We start from the raw sequence: 9,617 nt of genomic DNA on the forward strand, positions 1-9,617 counted from the left end.
AGCAGGAGTATGGACGGGGTTCCATGACTCATCAGTAGCAGGACACGGGCGGGGCCCAGAGATAGGCGAGGCCTTAAGAGCAAGAGACGTTAGGATATGTTTAGCTTATGTGATGTTATGTGGTATGTGTATGTGCTATCGTATGTTAGTGGGCGGGGCCCTGTGACAGGCGAGGCCTAAGTGAAATAGACATGTATCCGAGCGGGGCTCGAAGCCAGGCGGGGCCTGGAGCGGCGGGGCCGTTGTAGCGGGCGAGGCCCGAGGTAGGGGGCGAGGCCCAGAATAGCGGGTGTGGCCCAGTATGTGCAGTATGTGGTTATGTATGGTATGTGGTAGGGTGGGGAACTCACTAAGCTTCGTGCTTACGGTTTTCAGTTTTGGTTTCAGGTACTTCCGGTAGCGGAGGGAAGAGCTCGGGGTGATCGCATGGCACACACCATAGATTAGACAGCCTGGGAATGTTTACTCTGATAATGAACATGTGTTTTGAAAACTTATACTCAGATTATGTTTTGGAATGATGTCTTTGCTTAAAGTAATGTTTCATTAAAAGAAATTTTTGGTCTTCAATTTTGGGACGTTACATATGATGTGGTATATTATGCATGCTAGAGTAGACTAGGTATTCTCATTAGGACTAGAGTGGCCTGATTTTTGATGCCTTAGTCTAGGAGTTTGCTGCTAGGAGATGCTTGAAAGGGAATAGATAGCAGTGAGGAGCTTATGAGAGGTCTGCTTGAGAGTAGCCTATGCATAGTAAGAGAAGAGTACTTGGAATTTGGGATCCTGGGAGAAGGACTTGGGGTGTATACCGATGCGGTGTGGACGGTAGTATTGGGCCCGTACTACTGAAGACATCGGAGCGGTGCACAGTCCAAGTAAGAATCCTTGGAGTACCAGAGATCAAGTAAGGTTGAGTTATCGAGTGCGAGTATGCTTGAGTGGGTCTCTGATATTTTGTTGTGTTGTATTTCAGAGAGACATCATGGTTGGGACACGCCACACACCTGAGAGCAGTGGTACTAGTGATGAGGAGATCCACATGATTCATGAGGAGGTGGCTACGGCCATCCGAGATGAGATACCAGAGATGTTTGGGTCTATCAAGACCACTCTGATCGAGACTTTTGACAAGCGTTATGCTGCTCTTTCTGATGCTGCGGCCACCGCAGTCGTCGTTGTTGCTAGGCCGCAAGGGGGTGACTCGTTGTTGTTCCGGGAGTTCACCAACACGAAGCCACTAGAGTTTGATGGGATGCAGGATCCGATTGCTGTGATGAGATGGGTTTCTGATATTGAGGAGTGTTTCTACACGTGTTCATGTCCAGAGCATTTGAGGGTCAGGTTCGCGCTGAACCAGCTTCGCTTGGGAGAGAAGGACTGGTGGAAGTTTGTGACGGTGCATTTTACGTCTGCTGAGCTTGCTACGGTGACCTGGGAGAGGTTCACCGCTATGTTCCGTGAGGAGTACATTCCCTCGGTGGAGAGGGAGCGTTTGGCACAGGAGTTTTTGACCCTCAAGCAGGGTACTGAGTCCGTTACAGTGATTACTAGGATGTTCCACGAGAGGGAAATGTTCTGCCCTGAGCACGTGTCTACCGAGCAGGCACGTATGAGCCGATATCTGAGTATTCTGAGGAGGGACATACGGGAGTTCATGGCGAACTCATCATACTGGACATTTGCCGAGCTTCAGGCAAAGGCTCGGAAGAGAGAGATAGAGCTGGAGACTCAGGACAGGGAGGAGGCGGAGTCTCAAGGGAGGGATCGGCGATTGGCACAGTCCCAGCCGGTAGCCAAGCGAGCCAAGCCCGCCGATCCGAAGACGGGGAACCAGAAGGGCCGCACTTGTGGCAAGTGCGACAAGGTCATGATGGGGTTTGTAGGGAAGGGTCTTTGCTACAAATGTGGCAAGGAGGGGCATATGGCTAAGGACTGCCCCAAGGGGTTTGCAGTATGTTTTCACGGCAACCAGACTGGACACTGGAAGGTCGAGTGTCCGCAGCTGCGAGGGTCAGCACAAGGAGCTTCTCAGGGACTTGCCCCTGCTGCTGTTAGAGCTTCAGAGAGTCGGCCGATGAAGACCGAGGCATCGAAGGCACGAGGGACAACCTTCCAGTTGACCGCGGAGGAGGTCCATGTTGCCCCCGATGCTGTGGCTGGTATGTATTCTTTCTTATGTTTTTTATGATTTTGTGGTGATATGCTTATATTATGATATGCGTAGGTCCATTTCTTGTATGTTCTGTGCCTGCTTTGGTGTTATTTGACTCGGGTGCGAGTCGGTCTTTTGTATCGTTAGCCTTTAGTCAGCACATCAATATTTGTCGTGAGGCATTGAGTCGACCATTGCGAGTCTCCATAGCTGACGAGAGAGTAGTGTATGCCACTGATGTGATTCGAGGATGTGTACTCGAGATTTTTGACGTAGGGTTTCCGATTGATTTGGTCCCGATTGCTATTGGAGATGTCTGTGTCATCGTGGGCATGAACTGGTTGAGCAAATTTGGAGCGGTTATTGACTACGAGCGGCAGCTGGTGACCATACGAGACCCTAGTGGGGGAGTTCTTACGGTTTATGGCGACGGTACCCGTTCTGGGTCGGCATTTTGTTCCGCCGCGAGGGCGAGGCAGAGTCTACAGCAGGGCTGTAGTGGGTATGTAGATTATATGATGGATACGAGGGTAGGTGTAGAGAGACCGAGGTCGGTCGACAAGGTCCCGATAGTGCGCGAGTTCCCGGATGTTTTCCCCGTGGAGTTGCCGGGTGTGCCTCCCGAGAGGCAAGTGGAATTCCGTATCGATTTCGTTCCGGGGGCAGCGCCTATCGCCTTGCACCTCTAGAGATGCAGGAGTTATCCTCGCAGGTCCAGGAGCTGCTGGGGAAGGGGTTTATACGGCCGAGTAGCTCGCCGTGGGGAGCACCGATCCTTTTTGTCAAGAAAAAGGATGGTTCACACCGGATGTGCATTGATTACCGGGAGTTGAACAAGCTGACGGTCAAGAACCGTTACCCCTTACCGAGAATCGACGATTTGTTCGATCAGTTGCAGGGAGCGTCTTGGTTCTCTAAGATTGATTTAAGGTGTGGATATCATCAGATGAGGGTGCGTGATGAGGATATCCAGAAGACAGCGTTCAGGACTTGTTATGGGCACTACGAGTTTGTGGTGATGCCTTTCGGGCTCACCAACGCACCGGTGGCGTTCATGGATCTCATGAACAGGGTGTGCAAGCCGATGTTGGATCGTTCGGTGATTGTGTTCATCGATGATATATTGGTGTATTCAAGGTCCAGAGAGCAACACAAGGAGCATTTGAGAGAGATCCTCGGAGTTTTGAGATCGGTGAGGCTTTATGCCAAATTCTCCAAGTGTGATTTCTGGTTACGGAAGGTCCAGTTTCTAGGGCACCTCGTCAACCAGAATAGGATATTGGTCGATCTGGCCAAGATTGAGACAGTGATGATTTGGGAAGTGTCGAGATCCCCTTCAGAGATCAGGAGTTTCCTGGGGCTGGCCGGATATTATCGGAGATTCATTCAGGATTTCTCCAGGATTGCGGTTCCTCTCACCAGGCTGACCCGGAAGGGCGTAACTTTCAGTTGGGGCCCGGAGCAGCAGGCCTCATTCGAGACACTTCGCCGGAGATTGTTCAAAGCCCCAGTGTTAGCCCTTCCGGAGGGAATGGAGGACTTTGTGGTGTATTGTGATGCGTCGATATCGGGTTTGGGTGCGGTATTGATGCAGAGAGGGCATGTGATAGCTTACGCATCGTGGCAGCTGAAGCCTCATGAGACGAGATATCCTACGCACGATCTGGAGTTGGGGGCTGTGGTATTCGCCCTCAAGATCTGGCGTCACTATTTGTATGGGGTTCGATGTACCATATACACGGATCACAAGAGCTTGAAATATTTGATGGACCAGCCCAACCTGAATATGCGCCAGAGGAGATGGTTGGATGTGGTTAAGGATTATGAGTGTGAGATCCTATACCACCCGGGCAAGGATAACGTTGTAGCCGATGCCCTAAGTCATAGCGCGGAGAGCGCCCCAATACGAGACATTTGTATGAGATTGACAGTGATGACTCCAGTGTTGGACACCATTCGAGGAGCCCAGGCTGAGGCCTTGAGACCGGAGAACCGCAAGAGAGAGCGGGTTATCGGACAGGTATCGGAGTTCGTCACCGATAACCGTGGACTTATGACCTTTCAGGGTCGGATATGGGTGCCGTATGAGGGCGGGGCACATACCATCTTGATGGAAGAAGCGCATAGGTCGAGGTTCTCAATCCATCTGGGGGTCACTAAGATGTATTTAGATCTGAAGAAAGAGTATTGGTGGCCTTGTATGAAGAGGGATGTCGCATGGTTCATAGAGAGGTGCTTAACCTGTCGCAGAGTGAAGGCTGAGCACCAGCGACCACATGGAAATTTGCAGCCACTTGAGGTTTTGGAGTGGAAATGGAAGCAGATTTCCATGGATTTTATCACCAAATTGCCGAGGACGGCGAGGGGCGTCGATGCAATTTGGGTGATTGTTGACCGTTTGACGAAGAGCGCTCACTTTCTTGCCATTAGTGAGAGTTCCTCTGCGGAGAGGCTAGCAGAGTTGTATGTGAGAGAGGTAGTATCGCAATATAGAGTACCGATCTCCATTGTATTAGATCGAGATGTACGTTTCACTTCCAGGTTCTGGAAGAAATTCCATGAGGAGTTGGGTACGAGGCTGCATTTTAGAACCGCATACCACCCACAGACGGATGGATAGGGTGAGCGGACGATTCAGATGCTCGAGGACATGCTTCGGGCATGTGTTTTGGATTTCAGAGGGAGTTGGGACATGTATTCACCCTTGGCTTAGTTTTCTTGTAACAACAACCACCATTTGAGCATTGGTATGCCTCCCTTCGAGTTGTTATATGGGAGGAGGTGTCGGACTCCCATCTGCTGGGGTGAAGTAGGGCAACGTGTGTTGGGTAGCGCCGAGATAGTGCTTCAGACGACTAAGCAGATACAACAGGTTAGGCAGAGGTTGCTGACGACTCAAAGCCGCCAGAAGAGTTATGCTGATAGACGACGTTCCGAGCTTGAGTTCCAAGTAAGAGATTTCGTTCTCCAAAAAGTATCTCCTTGGAAAGGAGTGATCCGATTCAGGAAGAGGGGCAAGCTGGGGCCCCGATATATTGGTCCATTCAGGGTGATCGCGAGAGTAGGCAGGGTAGCATATCGGTTGGAGCTACCTGCGGAGTTGGGCCAGATTCATGATACCTTCCATGTGTCTCAGTTGAGAAAATGTATAGCCGACAAGTCGGCGGTGGTGCCATTAGAGGATATTCAGGTGGATGCGAGCCTAAATTATGTTGAGAGACCAGTTGCAATAGTGGATCAGAGGATTAAGGTTTTGAGGAACAAGGAGGTGCCGCTGGTTCAGGTTCAGTGGCAGCATCGGAGAGGGTTCGAGCTGACTTGGGAGCCAGAGACAGAGATGTGGGAGCAACATCCTGAGTTGTTTGCGGCGTGAGACTTCGGGGGCAAAGTCTGATTCTAATGGGGGAGAATTGTAACATCTCAAATCAGGTATACCTTGTAAACCTTCTTCTTTGAGTAATTGTCATATTTAGCCCTTGATAAGAAGATGCTTGGTTGACAGGTACGCGGGGCGTACTAAGGTGTACGCTCAATGTACTTGTCCGCGTTTTGATCGTGAAGGATTGCTAGGTACGCAGGGGGTACCAATGTGTAAGCGGGGCGTACCCGGCCCAAAAAAGAAACCATAATCCTTTGAGCCTCCCTGTTTAAAGAACCTTATGGCCCTTTGTTGGCCACCTTTCCCCAGAGTCTTATCTTCTCAAAAACCCTAGATCTCGTTCATATAGCAAGGAAGTGTCTTGAAGAGCTTGTTGGTGTGTTCTTGGCCTTTAGAGTAAAGTGAAAAGCTTTGGAAGAGGAAGAGTTAGAGCTCAAGCTTGTAGATCCGAGATTAGCAGTGGGAAAAGCTCCAGTTTGAGGTATAAAGCTTCATGCTTTCCATATTTTCTATTTGTTTCATAAGAAGGATGTTTTAGGGTTTTTGTCCCCCAAGTTTATGGCTCTATGGGTTGTTGAGTTCTTGGAAGCCGAGATCTGTCCCATGCTAGCTCATTTAGGGTTGTTATGTGATAAAAATCCAGTCTTGGTTGTCAAAAGTTGTTCATGCATGAGATATGGACCTTTAAAGGTTGGAAATGGGGTGGTTTGGGTGTTGGTGACTTCCACAGCCATGCAAAGGCTTAAAGTCACCGACTTTATGGATTAAGTCGTATTAGAGAAGTTAGATCTGGAATTTGGACGCAAGTCTTAACTGATTAAGACCCAAAAATTTACGCCAGGCGTACTCCCAGTACGTGGAGCGTAGGGGTCACGTTCCCCCATTTCTGTGAGGTTGACGGGTACGCCCAGCGTAACCCGGAGAGGGTTGACTTTTGTTGACTTTTAGGGTTTGGTCAAAATTTGGGTCGTTGAGCCATGGGAGGGGTATATTGGTCTTTTTCCCTTCCGAGAGTGCCAAGAGAGAGAGATTTTAGTCTATCCTTTGAGAGTGGTATTGATTAGGGTGTTTATTCCATGTGATTAGGCAAAGGCTAGACCAGATTTTATCGAGACAGAGATTTACCGAGACACCCGAGGTGAGTCCTCTCATTATACTTTGCCTTGAGTGGTAATTAGAGCCATGTGATAGAGTTGTTGTATGCTATCTATGTGATGTGTTGCACTGCATTATTTCTATGTGATTTATGTTGTGTGTATATCAGAGCTGCATTATTTTTTTCTCTTTGTTCTCATCTTCCACTACTTTACCTGCACATGAAGTAGAGACATTAGCATCGCTCACCTCAATACTCTCAGTTGGGCTGATTTGTTCAGTCTTAACTGAAGCTAGTACAAGGGGCTGGCCATACTGATCAGGTATCTCTACCTCATTGGTTTCAAGGGGCGGGGTATAGATATCATTGAAGGGAGGTGGAACACTGTGATACCCTAGACCCTTATTCTGATTATCTTTAAATTTTAACTGTTTTTCTATCATGGACACAACTACCTCACTTGACACGTCAAATTTCTTAAAGTTAAATTCAACATCTTTATATTTAGCTTTTAATGCATCAAGTTCGGCAGTTAGACTGACAATCTTTTCTTGAGCATAATCACAATGTTCACATTTAATGCCATATTCTTCCTTAATTATTTTTAAATCTTATGTTTGGGCCTCTAATTTTTCTTTTAAAGGCTTTTGGGCCTTTCTGAGAGTGTATCCTTCATATTTAAGGTCCCTAATTTCCCTAATCAATAAGTCATGTTGATCGCGATAATGTTTAATTTTATCAATATAGGCTTGAGTACAGGAAGTTTCACTTACCTCTTTTGTGTTGTTGTAAGAACTCATAACTTACCAAAATGAATATGATTTAGCAATTTGTTTTTGAGCAAAAACTAGAACAAATTCCCTTTGACTTGAATCCTTGAAAGTCAAACTAAGTCAAACTTGAAAGCCAGACTTGAGGGTCAAACTTGAAAGTCAAACTTGAGGGTCAAACTTGAAAGTCAAACTTTTTGTCCAAAAAAATAACCTTGAACAAGAACAAAAGTTTCTAGACTGAAAATGAGGGTATTGGACCGAAAGGGGGCTTTTAGTTCGAAAATTAGGCTTTTAGACCGAAAATGTGAGGCTTCTAATCCTAACCGAGAAGACTCGCACCGAATACACTCAACCGAAGACGTGGACCGAAAAGTGGAGATGACCGAGATCGCGCACCGAGAACCTTCGCACCGAGAACCACAAGGCTGCGGACCGAGAACGTGGTTTCAGACTGAGGAGGTGACCGAGAACTTCGCAAACCCTAAAATGATGACCGAAATCGCTGCTGGCCGCCGAGATCTCACAAAATTTTGACCAAAAACACCCAAAACTTGCCAAAAACACGAAATTTTCAATTATTTGTTCCCAAATTCGATCAAACTCCCTAAAATAGTTAGGAACACGAAGAACAATGGCAAAAACTTTGTCAAAAATAAATCAAAAACACCAAGAGGCTCCAAGAAAAACCGTTAATACTTTGCAATAACTCGATTGATACAAATCCTTAGCTCTGATACCAATTGTAAAACCCCAAATCTCTATGTATCAATCGGATTCACTAGAATTGGTGCGAAATCCCAATCTAGTGATTAATGCAAAACGTGATATAGAACGAAGAACACAAGATGAATCTTCAATGCACACTATATTGTTGATAGTCTGGTACATAAGATTTTGATTACACTTATGTTCTCTCTTGTTTCACTCTAAAATTCGTTCTTGGCTTATGGCAACACCCAAAAACGTCTCTTCCTCTTTACAAGGCTAAAAGAACACTTTATATACCTAGACCTAATAACAAAGGTCCAACCCAAAACCCTAACAAGACAACATTAAGCCTAACCGAAATCACATGTGATTTCGGTCCAAACAACACCAAAACATGGTGTTTTCGGTCTTAGACCGAGAACTTTAATAGCTTATGAAAAACAAAGTATAAACCATAATTTATGACCTAACACGATTCATATGTAAATTTCAATAAATTAATTTGTGAATGATCAAAAAGTTAAAATAGTAAGTCAGATTCATATTATGAATGTTAAAACTAAATTACTTACAGTTTAGATTCACAATGTGAATCTAAACAGATCAATATATTTTTTTAATCGGTGTTAATGTCCATTAATGTAGGACAAAAAAATGAATATTTTGATATATTTAGTTTTTTTGGGGAAAAAACCTAAATATCTAAAAAAAAACCAATTCGGGTTTTTTCGAAAAAAAAAGTTTATTTTTTATATATAAATATGGATGTCTTTAGAAATAATACGATAAACCATGAACAATGGTATATTCTTTTTTTTTTTTGATAAAAAACACAACCTAAATAAATTAAACTAAAAAAACAAGAATTGAGATTTATATAATTCAGTGTATGTGCGTTCAATGTAAAACACTATAACCTATTATACATTTCTCTCTCTCTCTCTCTCTCTCTCTCTCTCTCTATATATATATATATATATATATATATATATATATATATATATATATATATAGGTTTAGGTTCTATGAAAAACAAAAAACCCTAAAAGTCATAAAAATGCATAAAAAATACTTAGAGATCACAAAATTTTTTTTTTAACTTTATAACTGAAAATATCACCACTTTTTCTTCAAATTCGCTGAAATATTTTTTGAAAAAAAAACGATATTTTTTTTCTATATAACCCTTCCCTATATATATATATATATATATATATATATATATATATATATATATATATATATATATATATATACAGAGAGAGAGAGAGAGAGAGAGAGAGATCCCGTAAAAAGTAAATATCTAATAAGAAGGTAAAAAGTTTTTTCTGTATATTTTTATTGCGTACAAAATAAATGAATCACTAGATGAATAAAAAATAATATAGTTCACAAAAAAAATCACAAAAAAAACATATTGATGATTGAATTTTACTATGATTTTTGTTATTTACTAAAATTGTAATAAAAATAAGTTTTTTCTTGATTCACTTAAAAATGAATCAT

This window comes from Lactuca serriola, chromosome 4, assembly GCF_051521515.1.
Source record: "Lactuca serriola cultivar US96UC23 chromosome 4, Lser_US96UC23_V15, whole genome shotgun sequence".
In the NCBI taxonomy this organism is placed as follows: domain Eukaryota; kingdom Viridiplantae; phylum Streptophyta; class Magnoliopsida; order Asterales; family Asteraceae; genus Lactuca; species Lactuca serriola.